Consider the following 23,569-nt stretch of genomic DNA (forward strand, 5'->3'; position numbering starts at 1 on the left):
AAGAGGCTATGTTCTCAAAATGCGTCAGCCTGTTGTCCAAGCACATAACCCCCCCCCCTCATATGTACAAACGTAAAAGCACAAGCTGGGGCGCCAACGCATGAGAACGATTGCAATACACATGCTACATATCGCCACGCACACCAGCATGAGAGCAATAATTCTAGCACCAGACCTCCTCCATAACGCTAAACTGATAACCTATAAAGGGCTTTAAATATGTCACCTATAGAAAATATAGGAAACTACAGTTTGTTGCCATTTCACAAGCGCACTCAATTTTAAGGTTTGATATGCTGGATATCTATTTACTATATGCAACCTAACCTCTTTATTTTACGAAAACATTGAATAATCTATTGCTTTTTGTGCCCTAAAATTAACTTAAGTGTATTTTTTACTGAAAGTTTGCATTTCCTAGACTTTTGTGATAATATTGTGTGACATAAAAAAATTGGAACTACCACTATTTTATTCTCTAGGGTGTCTGATTTCAGAAAATATATAATGTATGGGGGCTTTGTGTAATCTCCAGGCCTTAAATGATTTTTTAAACATGTGCAAAAAACACGAAAACAGCTCTGGCAGTGAAAGGGATAAAGGATAACCGGACACTCCCCTTTCCTGAGGAGCACCCAATTGGTGCTCATTACACTGCAAGGTCTCTCCCCTCCCAGCTAGTCCCCGGGCGCGGTTCTGGAGACGGGGAGGAGGAGGAGATAAACAGTGCAAAAGAATATTAAACATTTAAGTCGCCATAAAGCCCCTTTTGTTTTTAAAAGCCACAGCAGATTTAAATACGGTTTTGGTTAAAATGTATTTTTTTTTATCAGGACAAGTAGATTGCCATGTTGGACAAGTAGATTGGGACATCGATTTAGTCCCTGGACAAGTAGTTTTGAATTCAAACATTTCCACTCCCCTGCAATTATGGGGCACTATCCCTATTGGCCATAAGTGCTATGTAATTTCTTTGCTCTCACTGACCACCAAGCCTGAGGCATTGTTAATCCCACTGATGGTGGAGCATTTTCTACTCCCACTGGCCACAGACTTGCTGCTTCTAAAGTCTGAAAGACAGTGAACTGGCCCTTTGTTTAGAAAGTTTGTAGACCCCTGCTATAGAGCATGGACAGATGTCTCTCATGCATTTTTGATGAGAAGCCTTCCCATCTTTAGCTAGACTAAGAACATTTGGAACAGGATATGTGGTTTTTAAGTCTGGGCAGCTTAGTGGTTAGCACTTTGGCCATGTAGCATTGGGGTCCACGGTTTGAATCCTGGCCAGGATTCTCATTTGCATGTTGAGTTTGGATGATCTCCTTGTACTTGCGCGGGTTTCCAAACAAAATTGGCCTTAGCATGTATATGTGTGTATGTAAGATAGACCTTAGCTTGTAAGCTTATTATTATTTCAGGTATTTGTATAGTGCTGTCAATTTACGCAGTGCTTTATAAATATATTGTACATTCGCATCAGTCCCTGACCCTCAAGGGGTGTACAATCTAAGGTCCCTAACTTGTATTCATACATACTAGGGCCAATTTAGATAGGATCCAATTTACCTACCACCATGTCTTTGGAGTGTGGGAGGAAACCGGAGTATCCTGAGGAAACCCACGCAGGCACAGGGAGAACATGCAAACTCAGGTGGTGCTGTGTGTTGGCATTTGAACCAGCGACCCTAGTACTGCCAGGTGGAGGTGCTAACCATTTAGCCACTGTGCTGCAGAAACTGATGTAAATGTACAGTATGTCAAGTGTTTCATAAACTAAGCTATATGCATGCCTGTAATATTATGAAAAAAAAGCATAGTGACTAGGTATATGAAAATATATAACAGAACAAGAATGTCAATTTACAATGGCAGGTGTGCTCCAACGATGTGGAAATATTGACATAAACATGAGAGTACATTCTTATAAGTACTGTAATAAAAAATCCATAAATGCAGTACATCAGAAAGCTTCTCAAATTATTGAAACTTACAGTTAAATTGTGCTGTCTGCTTGAAGACTGTTTCTGATTAACTCAATGCAGTCCTAATGGGGAATAACTAACAGATTGGTATGGAAGAAGTATCTTTATTTGTATCTATATGATCAAATAATAAAATATTGATCCATACACTGCTAGTTTTTCCATTTACAGCTAAAACACACAGATTTTCAGTATTTTCTACATCTCATTTCTAAATACAGATAAATAAAATGACAGATAAAAAAATACAAAAAACATATAATAGTTCTGTTGCATTATTTAAAGAATCAGCAAAAGCAATAACATGGAATAAGTAGCATAAAAGTCTCATGATTATATGAGAGCATGCCACATGGATCAAGAGAAACATTTGTCAATCTGTCAAATCTCTTTTGAAATGAGATACCCTATAGGCTTTAATTGAGTATCACAGATTTAAACTTGCTCTGCACTAAATCTTACTGTTCAAAAACATGAATTTGTGATCAGTTACAGAACTGATAGGGGTACTACCCACATGGAAGAAAAATATATTTGAAATATATTTTAAAAATATTCTTCCCAAATATATTGACATTTGAAATACTACAATTTTGTCCATATTCAATATATGTCTAAATATATTTCAATAAATATATATATATACTGTAAATGTTAAAATGCGGTTTTATTACAAAATATATGAAAATACTTTTAAAAATACATTGCAAATATACCGTATGTCTTTAAAAAGACAAATCTACATTTTTGGAATGCATTTACAAATATATGTTAATATGACTTTTTTTATATGTTAAAAAAATATATATTTTTAAAAATATTTTTCATATATTTTGTGATATATAAAAAATGCATTTCAACATGCAATATATATATATATATATATATATATATATATATATATATATATATATATATATATATAAATATACTGAATATGGCCAGAATTGTAGTATTTCAAATATATGTCAATATATTTGGGAAGAATATTTTTAATATATATTTCAAATAAATTTTTCTTCCATGTGGGTAAGCACCTACCCTCTCCAGATTTTGAGGACTAAGATGCTACTTTCCGGGACTTTCTGATCCTCTCTAGCTCAAGGATACTCTCACCCACTAGCCAATGCAAAAATTCTCAGACACATCAACGCTTGTAGAATATACATAAAATTCCCTGACTGACAGAGGTGGATTTACTGAAGGAGTAAAATGTTCAATTAGCCCCCAGACTCCCTGCATTCACTTCAAATACCTAGTCATGTCAATGGTAAGAACATTAAAGCAGACCTTCACTACCAATATCCCCATAGCTTCATTCTAACCTTCCCCCATGTTTGTTATACAATTGAATTTTTGGGTTGATAGCAAGTTCTTTTTTTCAGCAGGTACTTGATCCTACTTCCTTATTCATCACCTAGCCAAGGATGTTGTTGTGTTAGAGATGCCCTCCCTCCTCAGGAGGCCTGCACCTCCTCCCGACGGCCTAAGCAGAACCAATATACCAAGCTGGACTTGCACGTATGCAGTGGAGAGCCAGCTGTGAGTCATCAGGAAGTGACAGCCGACTCCTAAATCCAAGATGGCAGTGCAGGAACCTAACAAGCTATAAAGACTTTGCTTCTAGGAAGCCAGTGCAGGACCTCATAAAGTAGTAAATATGTATTTCTGCTACAGAACTTGCAGCTACTGACTTTTATATTTTTTTATATTAATAAAGTTCATGTTTAAGACCCTCACCTTAATTTTTCCTGTCTGTGTCCCATCAGGGATAATTCCCTTTACTTCCTATTTCAGAGTACAGCAGAAAGTAAGCGGAGATCTCCCGAAAGTCAGAGGATGTCCCCTCTTAGAGAGTTACCACCAGAACAAGCTCACCCACTGGAAGATTTCCCCTCACCTCCCTGTTGCTGTGGAAACTTAGAAATGTTGGATTTCCTATCACTTTCTGTACCACGGACAATGCCCACCAGGAAAAACAGGGTGAGTGAATCTCTCCAACGGAGACACAGGCAGTACTAAGTACTTGACAGAAGTTCTAACCCTTCCCCATTCTACTCAACAATATAACAAAGTTTTGGCTTTACATAGACTTTAAAAAAGTATCAATTTCCCTCGCACTTAATTGGAGGATTGGACTTTGTCAAAGAACGGGGGCAGAGCTTGTCTTTAAGTGTGGTGTGTCAGGTTTCACAGCTAAATGACACAGTAGTTGTTCAGCGGCTTACATCAGGTTCAGGACAGGGTTAGATCAGGTTCAGGTCAGAATTCAGTCCTGTTCAAAACTGATGACGTGCAGTTTAGAAACAGTTCCCACAGAAGTCAATAGCCTGTAATCCGCACCTGAACTCGACTGCACTGCTCAAAAATCAGACAGGACTCCGTATTGAAACAGCACTGCTGGACATTTGTGAACAGGCACCATAGGAAGCAATGTTATTTCATATGTAATGAGGATTGGATGCGGTTCAAACCACATCCAATTCATATATATGTGAACCAGCACTAAGGCTCTATTCACGTTTGTAGGGCTCCAAAGTTGCATGATTTCCAGTGCAACTTTGGAGTACAAGTTTGAGTGTGACTTTGCACTCTCTAGCATTAAGTCACAACAGAGTCACATCAAATTAGTGGGAACCTTTGCAAAGTTGCTGTGGTTTTAAGTTGCATAGATCTGAACGTGTGCTGTGCGATTGAAGACAATAGGCTGTGGCTTGCTATGCTATTTTATGTGTCAAAAGTATCACGACAAGTCACACAAGTGTGAATGGAGCCTAAAGAGTCAATTATTGAAAAGTATCCGCCTACATTGATAGTGACTTTTTACTCATTACTCATTTCACAGTACATATGGGTAAGCTTTGAGGACAACAAATACGGAATACCACAAAATTGACTCCAGCAGTCTTGTACTTTCAGATCGCTGAGAAACCAAATACCTTCACTATATAAAACAAATCTCCACTATGCAGTCTGCTCCTACTTTAAAATGAAATCACATTTGTACTATACAACACAGCACTCTATACCAAGTTATATATAAAGAGGAAATAATTTCTGCACATAAAAAACTTTAATATAGAAAAATCACCATACAAAAAGTGATAAAGGATGGACAATGTTGAGCACTATTGTATATGGCTTTGTCCATCCTTATATATGGCCATTGGGAGGGCCTGCTTGATATGCACTGTGATTGATTACCGTTGTGCACTTCACCCACGTCATTGCTTTTATATATATATATATATATATATATATATTTTTTTTTTTTTTTTTTAACAAGATCTATACTGTTTAAAAAAATGAAATATGTTTCATCCAGAAAATGGTACGTACTGTCAGTTGGTATCAGGACATACATTCATATACTGTACAGAAATAAAATCCACCAATGCAAGGAGAGCACTCATACCTTGGTTGTGAAAGTTTTCTGCACAGATTGGAGTAAGAAATCAGCAGTCTGTTATTACAGAGGAACAGTCGGCCTCATCCTGCACAGTCAGGGCTGTTGTAATTGCATGTATCGAACTACGAGCGGAGATGATTGTTAGAAATGTGCTCTTTTTGTGCAGCTTGCGAAGAGCTCATCCTGTTCCACAGAGATGCATGCTTGAAATCACTACAGGTCTCCGCAGACAGCATGCCTGCTGGAAAACCTTAAAGGGAACCCTCGCATGATGCTCTGCACTCAAGTCTCTGTCAGCTCCTCCCATTTCAATCTGCAAACTGCCCAAATGAGTTAAGCTTGGCTAATGTCAGCTTAGGCTGCCTGGAGACGGAAGAAGCATCCAGGGAGGTAACTCCTACACTGCCTTGTGGCTTCCAAGCAAACAGCAAGCTCTTTATTCTGTCTGTACAATCTAGATCAGTGATTTATTTAAGTGGTGGGTTTTCCAAGGACATTTTTTACTTTTAAGCAAGCCAAGACAAAGGCCATGATATACTAAAGCATATGTCAAGGCAACATATAAAAAACAATGAGTACATCTCTGGATTGCATGCACATTTTCCCACACTTTATCTCTTCAGACACTCTGCAAGGACAGAATAAATAAGCGTTGATGTGCCAGACATAAAGTATGCTCCTACCGTCCTCTTTGACATGACAACGCAGCTCTGAATTCCTTAGCATGCGTTGTCAGCCCTGCCAACTTCATTTCTGATGGATTGCAAGGAATCCTAATCTGCATAACCCCTCCCACTAATCTTTGTAACCCCCTCCCCATGTTCATAGCTCCTCCTTGTGCACAGAGGGCAGGAAATTATCAGTTTACAAAACAACAAGCTTAACCCCTTCACGCCTAAGGGTAAAACAAATCTTAATGCAACTTTGACATGTGTTAGTAAAACCGTACATATCATCACAACTACTTTGTACATCCAGGTGAATTATACCTTGTTTTTTTCAGAACAAATTGGGCTTTTATTTGGTGGTAAATGGTAATGGATATTGCCTGATATTTTTTTATTATCAAAGGAAAACTGGCCCAAAATAGTAAAAAAAAAATTATATTTTAAATGTAGCTGTGTGTTTTTTGTTACTACCATGACCTACCACCAAAGACAACCCAAAATAACTTTTCCAGCTCTTGATGATCGCAGCAATACCATATATGTGTGTTATTTGTTGTTTATACCTGTAGTCAGGGGCGGACTGACAACTCATGGGGCCCCCGGGCAATAGGGGATCATGGGACCCCTGTGTCCTTGCCAAAACTCAAAAAAGCCTATGAAAAAGGTACCAGGGGCATCTCATGGGGTCCCCTACTGACCCCGGGCCCTCGGGCAGTGCCCGAGTTTCCAAATGGTCAATCCGCCCTTGCCTATAGTACAGCCCAGAAACAATAGTGCGCATTTTGTTTTTTGCTTACCTAAAACACACTGAAACTGACACTAACTGACACTAATACCAATTTTTGAAAAAAAAAAATCCTGCCTTTTGACCCTTACCTTTTGACCTTTGACCCTGACCCAAACATTTACCCTGGCACTGAACTAGATCAAACCCTGATCTAGGTATTTTTCCTTTAATTTATTTATATATATATATATATATATATATGTTTAAACAAACATTTTTTTTCCCTCTATGCCAGGAGTTAGAGAGGTATATCTCTCCTCCATTCATAGAGAGAGAAAAAAAAACAAGGGGGCCAGGCTGTACAGTGACTGATCACTGTGATAGCCAATCAGAGGCTATCACAGCAATCATGTGACCCGGAATCGGGAGTCTCAGTGACACCCCGGATCTTTGTGCTGGGAGCGCGCTGTGTGGCGCGATCCCATTACAAAGACAGGTACGCGGCCCCACGGAAAAAAGCCCAGTTCTGTGAGGCTGCATATTTGTGTTACGTCGGCGTCAAGGGGTTAAAAGGTAGGAAAGCTCAAATGTATGAAAATTCAATTTGTGTTTTTTAGTTGTTTGCCCAGAGTCCAGCTTTAAAGTGACCCTTTCACCCTGTAAAAAACAGCCCCTATACGTCACTTTTCGACAGACTGTGTGCTGAAATGCTGCTATTCTCTATGACCAGCTTGTATGCCATTACTGGATGTATGAGATGCTTGGAGTAACCACAGTGTGTGGTGGGAGTGATAGTTATCAGACCCATCAAACATTTTGAATGCCTGCTGCTGCCAGGGAGGATCTAAGCTGCAGTATTTTAAAACATGGGCCACTGGAAAGGTAGGTATAGGATTACTCTTTTACAAGCTTTTGCTTGATACAGGTGGCTTTGTGGTGACTTTAAACTGTAAAGCCCATCACAACTTCTCTTTTTTTTGCATGTCTCCCATTAAGGAGATTTCCCACACTCCTTCTGTGAAAGCAATGGGAATAGTTCCAAAGCAAGGGAACAGAGCCATTTACACAGTTATCATCAAAATTGGTATCCCCACTGGAAGTTTTTGGATTTCCCAACACTGGGAATGGTCATCAGGACACAAAGAGAGGGTGAATGTCTCCAGTGGAGAAATTAACAGCACTCTCTGTCCAGACCTTCAATACTGGGCACTTTTACCCCCTTCCTGCCCAGGCTAATTTTCAGCTTTCAACGCTATTGCACTTTGAATTACCATTGCGCGGTCATGCAACACTGTACCCATATGAAATTTTAATAATTTTCACACCTGAAACTTTTGAAAAAAAAAAAAAACGCACTTTTCTTCGTTTCTGTTATAAAATTTTGCAAATAAATAACATGTCTTCATAGATTTAGGTCAAAATGTATTCTGCTACATTTCTTTGGTGAAAATAATAATAATTGAATTTGTATTTTTATTTCAAATGTTTCTATTATTTTTTTAAATTTTTTATTATATTTTTTCTTTTTTTGTACTATTTTATTTTTCAGCACACTGTAACCAAAGCAATACAATGTAACCATAGTAACACTGAACTACTCTGGGCAACTGATCAGGATTTTTTTTTAAACATTATGAATGCTAATTCCAATGTATTTAATTGATATTTGCAATCATTGTTACTACATGAAATGGATTCATTCAGTCTTTTGTTGTGATTAGCTGTGATTGGACAAAGCTGATCACATGATACAGATGGGCTGTGATTGACCCTGTCTGTATCATGTGACTGCCTTGACCAGTCACAGCTAACAACACAATTGTATACAATGGATGGCATGACAGGAAGCCTTCCATTGTATACAACTGACACATGATCTGCTGTGATTGTTGATAGAGGTCACATGACACTGGCAATGGGCTGTAGTGATATGTCATCGGCTGTGTCCCGTGGACACAGCCGGTGACAGATCGCACCGCTGCTTGGCCCTGCAGTCGCGAGAGCAGCTCGTTTTGACAGGACATCATATGACGCCCAGTCACAACGGCGAGTGTCCCCTGTGGCCGTCAATCTGCTATAGGCCGGGAGGGAAGGTGTTAAAAAAAAACATTTTGGCCAGAGATAACAGTATGTTGTCATCAGGGTTGGGACAAAGGGGGGGAGGCAGGAGGGCCAGCCGCCCAAGGAGCAGCAGTAGGGGTTACTAGCAACCAGAGGCCACAGTTTCATGTTCTGCTCTGACAGCTACTACTGTCACACTGAGCTCCAACATGCCCACTATCCACTCCATCTGCCAACAGCTGACACAAAACACACTGTGCTTGTGCAGCTAAGTGATTGGCCAAGCAGGGGCAGTGCACAATCAATGCCAACCATGGGCAGTTGGAACAAGAGGCAAAGAATGGGTACAAGGTAGTTCATTGTTTCTATTGTATGCATTAGTTCTGCAACCTTGCCCTGGGCGCTGCACGAACCCGTCCCAGTACTGGTTGCCATTGATTCTGAATAGCATACCAATGCACATATACAGTAGAACTACAGTAAATGCACCTCTGCTGTAGCAGACCACAAAGCACAGATGTTGTGCAGGTGTATTTTACTATGCGCAGAGGAATGATGACAGTCCATTGCAATTAAACAGTCTTCCTTAACCCTACACACTTCAATACACTAAAATTATAAATGCAGAGGTGTGAATGGACGCGGAATGCGGTTTCCTCCAACCCAGAGCAGCTGCTTTTACCGCTGTGCGGTTGAGTTACTAAAGGAATAGAACATGTTTAGTCATAATTGAAATCCTGCTTTCTAGATTCAGTTCATCTTTAAAGCTCAAGTTCAGGCAGATGTAAAAGACAAATGAATGCAGTTCTGATTTCATTAAAACATCATTAAATGTATTTCGTTAATACAGGCAATGTAAATACCTGAATTTGACTTGGTAACAGCTTCTTGCAGTCCCTGTACAGAAAAGCTCAGACTGGGAGAAGGAGCCAATCAGCTGTTCTGCAGTGCTCATGAATTATCATGGAGAATGCTGACAGGAGGAGAGAACAGAGTGACAGGGGGATGAGCTCATCAGTCTGCTGCTTCTCCTTTCACTGTCCAGTCACAGGGTGGGGGAGGGACAAGACCTGTAAGTGTTATTGAACTGCAGCAGGGAAACATCAGGTTTCCTCCCCTTCCACACTGGGCTGTGCTATGACAAACTTAGGATTCTAACTTGGTAGAAAAGGGTCCCTGGAATGGTGTTAAATGCCAACTTTGGTTCAAACATGTGTGCTAGCTGGAGTAGTGGTGTAAACAAACTCCTGTGTTTCCCTGATACAGGACGGGAAACTGCTAGCTCCTTATTCATTAACCACTAGCCCTCCAGACGGTTACGCCATTTGGCACTGCGTTACTTTAACTGACAATTGCGCAGTCATGCAACATACCAAATTTATATAATTTTTTTCCCACACAAATATAGCTTTCTTTTTGTGGTATTTAATCTCCTCTGGGTTTTATATTTTATATTTTATAAACGATAAAAGACCACAAATTTTGAAAAACAAAATATTTTTTACTTTCTGCAATAAGACATATCCAATAAAAATAAATCACTTTTCTTCAAAAATTTAGGCTGAAATGTATTCTGCTACAAATTTTTGGTAAAAAGAAAATCCCAATATGTGTATATTATTTGGTTTATGTGAAAGTTACAGCGTCTACAAAGTATGACATACAGTATATACTGGAATTTTTCTTTATTCATTTTTTTATACTAGTAATGTCTGTGATCAGCAACTTATAGTGGGACTGTGATAGTACAATGGGCAATTTGACACTGACACTTTGTGGGAACTAACTGCCACTGACATCTCCAGTGACACAATAGAGTGATCAGTGCTAATGATATACAATGACACTGTACTAATGGCACTGGCTGAGAAGGGGCTACCATCTAGGGGCAATCAAAGGGTTAACTGTGTGCCTAACAATGTTTGCTGTGTTGATGTTACTAAGGTAGGTGCCGGTTTTTATTCCTTGCTTTGCAGGGAAACAAAAACCAGCACATCCCTGCTGCCAAGACAGAGCTCTGTGTTGTTTACATTCACAGAGCTCTGTCCTGTCACCTGCTTCACAGATCTGCAGGTCCCAGCCATCAATCATTGGCCGGGACCCGCTAATTGGCTTGTGCTGTAACTAATCACAGCACGACTGGGGTGGCAGGCGCTCACGTGCATACCCCATACCCGTGGAAGAGCTGGAAAACGTATCAGATATGTGATGCAGCACAGAGAGGGTGCTTTCCTGCAATACATACTTGTGATGCAGTTGGCAAGAAGTTAAATACAGAAAAAATATGAACAATTATACACAAGGGTGTCTAGCTATGTTCTGCTGGATGCCAGCTAAAGCTCACATTTGACCTAGGTATTAGCGTTTATGTCTATGGTGCAACCTTGACCCAAGACTATCACAGATGACCACAGAGCGCTGTATATGACTTATGAAATTGGAAAATAAATTTGTTTCTGTATTTTAACTGCTGCTTCGATGTTAATAATATTAAAATCATATGGGTCAGAAAAGAGAGATTTAGAATAACAATTTGAGGCAATGAAAAGTCCTAATGTGAGACTACCCCTTGAAACTATTGATAGCTGTCAACTATAGATAAATGCTGCCACTGCTTGAGCCTCAGGGAAACCAGCCTGGGGAGTACATTACTGATAAATGAGCCTTCTGTAAACTGAACAGCCCCTACCTTTCCCCACTCCCTATCCCATCCCTTTTCCCAACTCCCTATCCCTCTTGTTCTCTCCCCCCCCCTCACTCTTTCTCCATTCCCAACCCATCCTCATCCTGGCATCTGCACTGTATACTCCATGTTGTATGTTACTTACTCTTGACCCCTGAACTCTATACATATTGTAGGTTACACGGTCTTGACCAAAGTGCTCATTGCCTCAACAGTTAGGCCTCATGCACACAAGACATTTCTTTTTTCCTCCAACTGGAAGTGTTTGATGTTCAGAATTGTTCATTGAATCCATGGCCATTGGAATGAATTAACACTTGAGCATTACATGTACCTAATGTTTAGGTGCATTTACATGCATTTAGCCAGGTTTAGCTTTTTTTCTGCCCAAAAGCTCCTCTCCTGAATGTGCTGGTAAAGCATTATTTTTAGACTCTAAATGCTCTAATATGCCTGTAAATGACTATGTGTTCATGGCCACTTAGCCTAACATTAAGGTGTGTTTACAGGCAACCACCTGTAAAAACAGTGTTTTTTATGTCCTGTGTGCATGAGGCATTGCTGGTTTTAAAGCTATCCCTGACAAAGCCACGTGGGTTGGTGGCGCAACGCGTGGGGCGGAGCTTACTGATGTCACTTCCCGTTATGGACCAGCGGACCGGAAGTTTGGAGATTTCACGCTGTTATGCTGATACGCTAATATATCCTGATATATTGTGAGTGCAAACTCTGTTTTTTTCTTGATTTATTTATTAAATGGTTTTACACTATTGGAGGCTGTTCTCTCTTCCTATATGCTGAGGCTGAGTTGTGAAGAGATTCCTGTGGGTGATCATTCATTACCATCCCTGTTAATATAAAATCCAAAGCCCTTTGCTGCCTTCTGGAGTCCATTTATAGAATGATCATGTTTGTTAGACCTATGTTAATATATAGGTCCATTATTTGAGGTGACAGGCCATCCTATTTCAGGTGGAGGGGCATTGAATTCATTTTGCGGTGGAGCACTATCAGTGGAAGCACAATAATTTATTTTGCTGTGGAGTACTATCTGTGGAAGCACAAGAATTTATTTTGCTGTGGAGCACTATCTGTGAAAGCACAAGAGTTTACTGCCTTTGGGCTGATTGCGCACTGAAAGACTTTTTATTTACACTTGGGCACTGTTTATATATTTAATTTATTCATTTATTTATTATTATTGTGTTGTATGAGTAGCACAACACTATTTTATCTAATTTTATTTCAATAAGTGTGGGAACACTTTTAAGTGTTTTTGCAGCAACTCATTTTACACTTTTTATTTTTATATTTTTGTTTTAGCGCACATTGCTCTATATAATTATTGGTTTTAAAGAAGTTCTTTTTTAAGTGGAAGCTCCACTTTTGTGGAAAAAAAATATAGCAAAAAAAAATAAGCAGCATATACAATTGCCACACAAAGCATATTGTAATTTAATGTTATTAAAAATTACCTTTCATTTTCAATCTGCAGCCACTGTAATTTTCAATGCAGAATTCAATTCAATATGGCAACCTGGAGGCATTCTGTATACAGTTGGTGTATAGAACTCCTCCAGAAATGCAATTTCCTGCTGATGTGATTGGCTCACTGATTTTCTCTGAAGTCTGCCCTAAGATAGTCAAATTTTAGGCACCACTTGCAATAGGAATGCGTTTTGGTAACATACTCTTCAAGGGTTAAATACTTCCAAAAGGATGCAGACACTGCAGCTTACATATCAGACGGTGAGAGTACACCAGATGATTCTAAATGTAACATTGCCACTTGTGGCAGAGTAATTAGGAGTATTTTGTGGGTGTAAGGAAAGTGGCATATTTGTACAGTGAATACAATGACTAGTCTCAGGTTCTTTCACAGCAGACTGTCCTGGTCCGCTACAGGCTTGCAACCCCCTTACTCCTCCGACCATGGGTGCAAGCTTCCAGTGGTCGCTGGCTACTCCTTGAAGTCCACCTCCAAACATAAAAGAAAGAAAGCTGCTCTCCATTAAAAACCTTGTGACATTTATTGAAGTATTCCAAGCACAAGTCAATCCACCTGTCCCACAGGCTCTAACACATTCCACTCCATGTGGGGCTTATTCATACTGTTGAGAACAAGGAATGAGAAGTTCACAAAGGGGAGTCAATTCTGCAAAAATTAAAAGTCAGCAGCTAAAAAAACTTCCACTGTTAAGCTCAACCTGGCCATTATCACCATTTGCAAATGCACAGTACGCGTGCTGCAGAGCTTAGTTTTCTCCTACATCCCAAGGTTCCCGGGGTCCTTCATAATCCTATTCATGTTCGCACTTTGTCACACTGTTTTGACTTTTCAATTGTAAAGCCAGACAGATTACTTGCTATGGGTATTGCTAATGTCTACATATTGTTTAAATCTTGTTTTATTTTCTAATAGGAATTTCTGTCATATTTCAAGTTGTCAGTAAAAAATGTACCCTGTCAGTGTATGTTTCATGTTTTGTTTGTAAAAAGTCATGGGGGATTGGCAACCCTAATTTAAACAAAGGCAGACATGTCTGAAATCCAGTCTGTGTGGCAACTATAACTGCCCCATAGATGTAGTGGAGAAAAAAGTAAGAGCAGGATGTGTCACAAGGTGAAAACAGAGGGAAAACAAAAACCTGAAAGGGACTGGCAAGCTGCAATATACTGTATGTATATACAGTTGTGTTCAAAATAATAGCAGTCAGACATCACTAACCTCATCAATCACTGTTTTTGGTATAAATGATATTTCTACATGGCAAATAATTTACTAGCAGATGTAGTAGAGTAATAGAAATCCAACAGACCCAACAGTCCTGACATGCATGCTGCTGATTCTGTGTAATTGAATCGCTAATTGAAAGGGGCATGTTCAAAATAATAGCAGTGTGGAGTTCTATTAGTGAGGTCATTCATTCTTTGAAAAACAGGTGGCAATTATTGCCCTTATTTAAGGAAGGAAGGCAGCAAATGTTGTACATGCTGGTTACAGTGCATTTCTCTCTGCAATTCTGAGGAAAATGGGTCATTCCAGACATTGTTCAGAAGAACAGCGTACCTTGATTAAAAAGTTGATTGGAGAGGGGAAAACATATAAAGAAGTGCAGAAAATGATAGGCTGCTCAGCTAAAATGATCGCAAATGCTTTAAAATGGCAACCAAAACCTGAAAGACGTGGAAGAAAGCGAAAAACTACCATTCGAATGGATAGAAGAATAGCCAAAATGGCAAGGACTCAGCCAACAATCAGCTCCAGGAAGATCAAAGAAGGTCTAAAGGTACCTGTGAGTACTGCTACAATTAGAAGACGCCTATGTGAAGCCAAGCTATCTGCAAGAAGCCCCCGCAAAGTCCCACTGTTGAAAAAAAGACGTGCTGAAGAGGTTACAATTTGCCAAAGAGCACATTGACTGGCCTAAAGAGAAATGGCGCAACATTTTGTGGACTGATGAAAGTAAGATTGTTCTTTTTGGGTCTAGTGGCCAGAGACAGTTTGTCAGACGACCCCCAAACACTGAATTCAAGCCACAGTACACTGTGAAGACAGTGAAGCATGGTTGCGCAAGCATCATGATATGGGGATGTTTCTCATACTACGGTGTTGGGCCTATTTATCGCATACCAGGGATCATGGATCAGTTTGAATACATCAAAATACTTGAAGAGGTCATGCTGCCTTATGCTGAAGAGGATATGCCCTTGAAATGGGTGTTCCAACAAGACAACGACCCCAACCACACCAGTAAACAGGCAACATCTTGGTTTCAGACCAACAAGATTGACGTTATGGAGTGGCCAGCCCAATCCCGGATCTTAATCCAATAAAAAACTTGTGGGGTGACATCAAAAATGCAGTTTCTGAGGCAAAACCAAGAAATAGAGAAGAACTGTGGAATGTAGTCCAATCATCCTGGGCTGGAATACCTGTTCACAGGTGCCAGAAGTTGGTTGACTCCATGCAACACAGATGTACAGCAGTTCTCAGAAACAGTGCTTATACAACTAAATATTAATTAAGTGATTCAAAGGAAAGCAAAATCTTCAAACATTTTTCAGTTTATATAGTGAATGTTTGAGTTTGTAAAGAAGAATACAAAGACTGCTATTTTTTTGAACAGTCTAATATTCATTTCTCTTCAATTTTTTTAGAGGAACAACACAAATTGTATACATTATTCTTTATGTTTTGATTTGGAATAGAATGTGTAGTGTTCCCAATGCATTTGTGTGTATTGAAATAAAAGCTATTAGAAGGATTTTGAGCTTTATTCACTTTTTTCAACACACTGCTATTATTTTGAACACAATTGTATATGAAAAGTAAGATTTTAATCAATATCTCAATGAACACAAGAACAATTTCAAAAATTTTGACAAAATGTTTTATAGAACATTTGCTTATCTCATTACATGAAAGTAAGGTTCATAATATAACTTAGATTACAAACTTTTTACTCAAATTAGTTGATGCAAAAATGAATACACCCCACAACAAAAACTACTACATCTAGTATTTTGTATAACCTCCATGATTTGTAAGGACAGCACCAAGTCTTCTAGGCATTGAATGAACAAGTTGGAGACATATTGTAACATCTATATTTTTCTATTCTTCAAGAACAACCTCTTTTAGAGTCTGGATGCTGGATGGAGAGTGATGCTTGACTTGTCTCTTTAGAATTCCCCATAGGTGTTCGATTATGTTCAGATCAGGAGACATACTTGGCCACTGAATCACTTTCACCCTGTTCTTCTTCAGAAATGCAACAGTGGCCTTAGATGTGTATTTTGGATCATTGTCATGTTGGAAAAGTGTACGACAACCAAGGGCACGAAGTGATGGTAGCATCTTCTCTTTCAATATAGAGCAGTACATCTGCGAATTCATGATAACATCAATGAAATGTAGTTCCCTGACACCAGCAGCACTCATGCAGCCCCACAGAAAGACACTGCGACCACCATGTTTCACTGTAGTCACCATGCATTTTTCTTTGTACTCCTCACCTTTGCGACACCATACGGTTTTGAAGCCATCAGTTCCAAAAACATTTTTCTTGCTCTCATCACTCCAGAGCACAGAGTCCCAGTCTTGTTCTTTTTCAGCATGTGCCCTGGCAGGACTTTTTTGTGCATGAGCTTTAGGAGAGGCTTCCTTTGTGGACGTCACCCATGCATGCCATTCATCTGCACCGTACTGTGTCACAGGAAAACAATCACCCCAGTTTGGCTTGCTACTTATTTAGCTAACTGCAGTGAATTTGCATGCCGATTTTCTTCAACCCTTCTCAGCAGAAGATGCTCCTGTCGAGGTCTTAACTTCCATGGACAGCCTGGACATCTCTGTGAGATGGTTACATTTCCATCTCTGTTAAATTTTTGTATCACTTTTGCTACAATATTCCGACTGATAAATAAAGCTTTGCTGATCTTCTTATAGCCTTCACCTTTCTTGTGTAAAGAAATGATTTTCTTTCTCAGGCCTTGTGACATTTTTCTTCCATGGGGTGCCATTGCTGACATCATGAAATGGAAAGGCGTTTTCTTTGTTAAGTACCATCCTTTTATAATCAACTGTCTGCTGGACACCTGTTTAATGAATAATTAGACTCACCTGTAGTTGAATTCTTGGTAATTAGGATTTTTTTGTCTAAAATTTAGCTTTGCTCCTAAGACTTTCATTGGGGTGTATTCTTTTTTGCAACATGGTCTTGAATGAATTTGTTAGGAAGAATACTTTTTTGTGTGTGCAAATTACCAAATTTTGTTTGCAATCAATGGCCAGCATTTGTGGGAGTATTTTTTAGTATAGTGTCCTAAAGAAAATGTTGATTCTGAAAGGAAAAAAAGGTTCTCTGACAAATCTGTTGGGGTGTACTCATTTATGCTGAGCAGTGTATATATATATATGATACATATACTGTATATCATTTTGGTTTTCAGTTTAAATATGTTTTATGTTGCCTCCTGGCCTGTGCTTTGCAACACCTCTTGGTCTGCCCACTATCACAGCAGAGAGTCTCATTCCTCCAATAACATGGTCCATAGTGTAAAAAAATCAAAAATCCATCAAGGAGCATAAGACACCCTCATACCAGTGAAAGCAAATAGATGAGATCTTGGTTTTACAGCCTGTCTAGAACATAAGAGGTTAAAAGAAAAGTACATTTTTAAAGCGGTTGTAAAGGTAGAAGGTTTTTAACCTTAATGAATTATTTGCATTAAAGCAAAAAACCTTCTTTGTCTAGCAAAAGACTGGATATACTGCAGTAGATGATCAGGGGCCATCCACTTCTACAGAAGATGACCAAAGACTGCAGGCATACTACAATTATGGTCAGAGACTTGGGACATACTGCAAGAGACAGTCAAAGGCTGGGGACACATTACAAAACACTACTAGAGATTACTACCATTCAGGGGCAACTGACCATTTGGAAACTCGGGCACTGCCCGAGGGCCCGGGGTCAGTAGGGGGCCCCATGAGATGCCCCTGGTACCTTTTTGATAGGCTTTTTTGAGTTTGGGCAAGGACACAGGGGCCGCATGATCCCCTATTGCCCGGGGGCCCCATGAGTTGTCAGTCCGCCCCTGCTACCATTACAATCCGTTTTAAAGTAAACACTTCCTACTGCTCTCTTAAAAATTACTTGCACCATATTTGATATTCTTCCTATTAAGATGCATTTTAAAGGTCAAAGAAAAAAAAAAGACACAAAAGGGGAAAAAAGAATGTAAAACACAGAAGAAATATAAAAGCGTTAAGGAAACCAAATCGTTTAGCTAGCAAAAATCCATTTAATGAATATTTTCATTTACTATCCCTAAGTAAGCACCTAGGCAAGGAAAACACTAACTACTGGTGGTGCTTGAGGGCCACGTGTGACCCACATGCCACACGTTGGGTACCAGGGCTATACAAAAAAGTTAATATTTTCAGTCCGCATTAACGGCAATAGCCTACAGGATAACAGAGTAAGGGTTGATTCACATTTGTCACGTATGCTGCAGTAAAACACATATTTTACTGCATTAACATGCAGTTACAATTAAAACAGCCCCTATATTACTTTTATGGCTAGTTCACATGTATGCATTGAAGCTTAAATAACAAATGTAGTATTTTTGTGTGTTTATCTGTGCTATGAAGTACTTTTCACATGAATTTTAAATGTGCAAAAAATCTGTACAATGCAGTCTTGTGCATTTCATCAAATTAACCGCTTCCTGACCACCCTATAGCAGAAGTACTGCTACAAGGCAGCAGGGCTGCGCAAAATCACGTATATATACGTGATTATGTATTTCCGGGTAGTGCCATTGGCGGGTACAGCTGTCAATTACCGGGTCTCGGACGGAGATTCTCCGCTAGCACCCGGCGATCGCCGAGAAACAGTGACAGAGGAGAGGTCTGTATGTAAACAAAACAGATCTCTCCACTGTCAGCACCAGCATGCTGCTTTGTAATGCTCTGCATATCAGATCAATACAGAGCAGCGTGCTTACACAGTAAAGCACACACACATACATAATAGTAAAACAGCACCCAGCACACAGTTCACCCTTTGATTGCCCTAGATGTTAACCCTTTCCTGCCCAGTGTCATTAGTACAGTGTCAGTGCTTTTTATTAGCACTGCTCACTGTATTGGTGTCACTGGGGATGTCAGTGGCAGTCAGTTCCCACCCGTGTCAGATTACTGCCCGCTGCAGTCCTGCAGTGTCACTATAGTCACTGATTGCCACCATTACTAGTGTAAAAAAAAAAAACTCCAATATATATGCCGCCATTTGTAAATGCTATAACTTTCACATAAACCAAGTAATTTACACGTATTGAGATTTTTTTTTGTAGCAGAATACATTTTGCCTAAATTTATGACGAAATTTGATTTAAAATTATTTTTCACTCGATATGTTTAATAGCAAAAAGTCAAAAATATAATTTTTTTTTCAAAATTTACGGTCTTTTTATGTTTATTGTACAAAAAAAAAAAAAATCGCAGATGCAATCAAATACCTTCAAAAGAAAGCTTAGTTTATGGGAAAAAAAGGACATAAATTTTATTTGGGTGCAGCAGTGCATAACCATGCAATTGTCAGTTAAATTACATAGCGACGTAAAAAAAAATGGCCTGGTCAGGAAGGGGGGTAAATCCTCTGAAGTGGTTAAAAGCAATATTAAGAGCCAGTTCAACTACATGCGTTTCAGTTGCGTTTTTTCTGCATCCAAAACGCACAGAAAGTAGGCTATTTGGTTGCCAATGTCATAGTCCACATCAGTGCTTGCAGTTCCAGTGCGTTTCAGTTGCAAGGAAAAAATGTAAAGAATGCTGCATTTTTTCTGCACAGAATTGTACTGGAACGCGGTAAATGCATCAAAAACACACCGGAACGCACCAAAAACACACTGGAACGCACATGTCCCTATTTAAATTGAAGAAGAATTGAGGGGAAAAATTAACAGGAATGTATAAAAAACGCACTGAAATGCATCACAAACACACTGGAATGCGCCAAATACGTGCATGCAAAAATGCAATCCGAAACGCATTTAGACTGCATTTCTATAGAATGAACCAGTCCTCAAAGCGAAAAACAATGAATACATGTAAAAATGCACACAAGTGCAGAATGCATACAATTATGCAGGCGAAAAGAATAATTTTCTGTTTATACATAAGTGTATGACCCTAAAAGTGAAGTCCAGTACAGGAGATGTGCTCATTCAAAGACTCATACCTATTTGCACTAGCTTGCTTATGTCACAGAAAACTTCAATATATAGCACAAAGAACGGTAAAAGCAGAACTCCAACCAAAAGTAACAACATAGGAATGGCACATAAAGGAAAAATAGCAAAACCAGCTGTTGCTAAAATATTCAGTCCAGCGATTTCCCCCTGCAGCACCTTATTTCTGTCACTAGATATCCTCGGTCTGATGGATAGTATCATTTAACCTACTTTGTCTGAGCCCAGGTCATCCTGGACGAGCCCTAGTCAGTGACTGGACAGCGAAAAGAGAAGCAGCACAGTAATGAGCTCAATCCTTTGTTACTCTGCTTTCTTTTCCTATCAGCATGCTTTTTGTCACCACATGAACTGATTGGTTCCTTGTGCTGCTTCCTCCTCTCATGTTACAGCACTGCTGTGTGACTGCAATAGGATGATGCCAGGTTAAATTCAGGTCCTGATGGCTTTTTAAAATTACATTTAACCAGATCACGCCTGGCCTATAACAGATTGACGGCTAGGTGGGCCTTTCATCCCTCCTCCCGGTCACGCCACTTCAACGTGCCCCTGGTGGTGCGCAGTCCGGCAATCAGTGATGAGCTGTGTCCCACAGAACCGATCATGGTAAAGAGCCAATGACCATGGCTCTTTACCATGTGCTCAACTGTGTCCAATCACAGCTGAACACATGTAAACAAATGCCAGTTATCAACATTTTCTTTGCTCAGCGATGTCAGTGTCTGAGGAAATGAAAGCCGATAACCGGCTTTCCTGTGACAGAGGACATTTACACTGATTATCAGTGCAGCCCCATCAGTGTCCATCAGTGCAGAATCAGTGCCCATCAGTGTAGCAGATTAGTGCCCATCAGTGCAGTGTATCAGTGTCCATCAGTGCCGCCTTATCAGTGCAGCCTCATCAGAGCCCATTAGTGCAGCTTATCAGTGGCCATCAGTGCAGCCTCATAAGTGCCTATCAATGCAGCCTATCAGTTCCCATCAATGCAGCCTATCAGTGCCCATCAGTGAAAAAGAAAATTCACTTATTTGCAAATTGATTTATTTTTAAGAAAAATTAAAAAAAATTTAAAGTTTTTCAAAATGTTTGGACCAAAAGAAAGCTTTATCTGTCTCAAAAAAATTATAAACATTTTGTATGGGTACAGTATTGCATGACTGCAAGTTTCATTCAAAGTGCGACAGCGCTGAAAGCTGAAAATTGGCCTGTAGGCAAGTGATTAAACAAGACAATGGGCAAAAGTACACTGCTTGCATAAAAAAACCCCAAAAGACAAAAACAGGCCTGCAGGCCCTCTCTTTATCTGTCTAGAGTTCAAATATCAATACAATGCAGGGCACTAAAGATTATTTTCTTACTTACAGTTATGATCTAGACTGTGGCTACCACAGATGACACCAGATAATGCAAGGAAGGTGGCCAGCGGCATGAAGTGATGCATCATACAGATAGTATACCCACAGTATAAGACCATATCAAGAGTCCAGTGATTGCTTTACACAGCATCTTTCTTATCCTGGAAGGAGAGATCATTTCCCAAGGCAATGACCTCAAATGCTCACTTTTCAATATATGTTATGTTTTTCTTTGTAATTAGTAATCCGTCAGAACTCACTAAGAGAACACTGAATGGGTCAGAAGGTATTTCTCTCTTCACTATATTGGCACACGTGTGTAGCCGTTATAAGGTGTTCACTATTAACTATTCCTCAAGGACACAGCAACAACCTTGACACTAGCAGATCAGCAACATATAAATTGTATTTTGTATCTCATAAATAACAGCATAAAATCTCATGTACATAAGCCTCTAGCATTTCTATCCTATTGCCTGAGCATAATGGTGACTGCTAACGTCAGAAAGATGTCAAGAATCCCGGTGTCAGGATTTTTCTCCCAGTCACTGTCCAATCTCACAATATAGAAATAAACCGAATGTGACAGTTTGATGAGCGCTCGTATTACTATAGAGGATTGTACTATAGGAAGGAAGATTACATCACATAGATTTCATACTGAATCACGTCTCCTGAGCAAATGGCAGCACAGAAACTCTGGTGACATGGAACAATCCCAACCAAGAAATTACCTAAATATTTTTCAGTTTTCAAATCAGTAAGGCTGCCTTGCTTGTGTCTGTAACCATATGTCGCAAATCAGATGAAACCTACTAAATAAAACAAAGACTTGCGTCCTCAAATAGCTCCCAGATCTGCAGAGTATAATTTACTCTGGCATTTTAGTCAGCGCTGTGCTGTAAGCTCTTAGCTTGTTTTGTGAAAGTCGACAGCAAAATAAAGGACCATTTGCAGTTCTACATCCAACCTTTAAACCAAAGTCATCTTTCATCTTGGCATCCTTTTTAGAAAACACGCTCATTATTTACAAAGAATCTTGTCATCCTGCACAGGGCGAAAAGAATGAAACTTTTTTTTACTCTGCTCTTTTTGTTTCGGGAGAATCTCAGAATGTTGACTTCTGAAATTCAAGGTGCCAATTTAAAAAAGTGAAGGAAAAAAGTTGCTTGGCTGGTTATCCATAATACATGTTTAAATGTTATATTTTCATTTCTAATCTGCATTAGAAGAACTATAACTCACTTTTGATTGGTTGACAAGTAGATCATCTGTAGTTTCTATAGACAGTCCCACTGCGGTTGATTTTCTAAAAGCAAATAGGCGGTTCTCTTTCCAAGGGAATTTTGTCCAGAAAAATACCCAATTACATGCACATGGCATTTTTTCTTCCACGTGATTGGATAATGAGAGCCACCTCATCCACTATGCTTGATGGAAAATTTGCTTGTAAAGTGAACAGTCTATTTGCCTTTAGTAAATCAATACAACTGCTGGAGATTTACTAAAACTGGTGCACACAGAATCAAGGTAGCCAATCAGCTTTTAGGTTTTCATGTCAAAGCTTGACTTAACAAGGTGAAGTTAGAAGCTGATTGGCTACTATGCCCAACTGCACCTGGTTCCGTGTGCACCAAGTTTAGTAAATCTCCCCTACTGCCTCAATTTTCCAGTTTGCTCTAGGTCAGCCTTTCTTAAAGTGTAACTAAAGGCAAAACCTTTTTTTTAGATAGTACAGAGAGGGACTAGAACACTTGTCAATTTTCTATTGCTGTCTGTGTCCCTGTTAGGAAGATTCACCCTCTCTGTGTGTCCTGTTTACTGTTGTCATCAAAAGTGAATGTAGCTCTACCCCCTTGCTGTTGAATTGGGTCCCCCTATAGTTCTGCACAGCCAGGACTTCACACAAGCTTGTATTCAA

The 23,569-nt window shown here is 39.5% G+C and overlaps 1 protein-coding gene across 8 annotated transcripts in view; it reads right to left on the reverse strand.

Moving 5' to 3' along the window:
- The window catches only part of ACSL6 (acyl-CoA synthetase long chain family member 6), a 265,006-nt gene that overhangs the window by 175,787 nt on the left and 65,650 nt on the right, over window positions 1–23,569 (reverse strand). For 2 of the 8 annotated variants that reach the window (XM_089694073.1, XM_089694070.1), the window contains exon 1: window positions 5,398–5,654. The exons of the other annotated variants lie outside the window; for them this stretch is intronic. The gene's annotated coding sequence lies outside the window, so the exon portion shown is untranslated. Of the gene's footprint in view, window positions 1–5,397; window positions 5,655–23,569 lie in introns of those variants that run through there. 8 annotated transcript variants of the gene reach the window in all.

The sequence above is a fragment of the Staurois parvus genome, unplaced genomic scaffold (genome assembly GCF_062004578.1).
Source record: "Staurois parvus isolate SC_StPar_1 unplaced genomic scaffold, SC_StPar_1.0 ptg000648l, whole genome shotgun sequence".
Classification (NCBI taxonomy): domain Eukaryota; kingdom Metazoa; phylum Chordata; class Amphibia; order Anura; family Ranidae; genus Staurois; species Staurois parvus.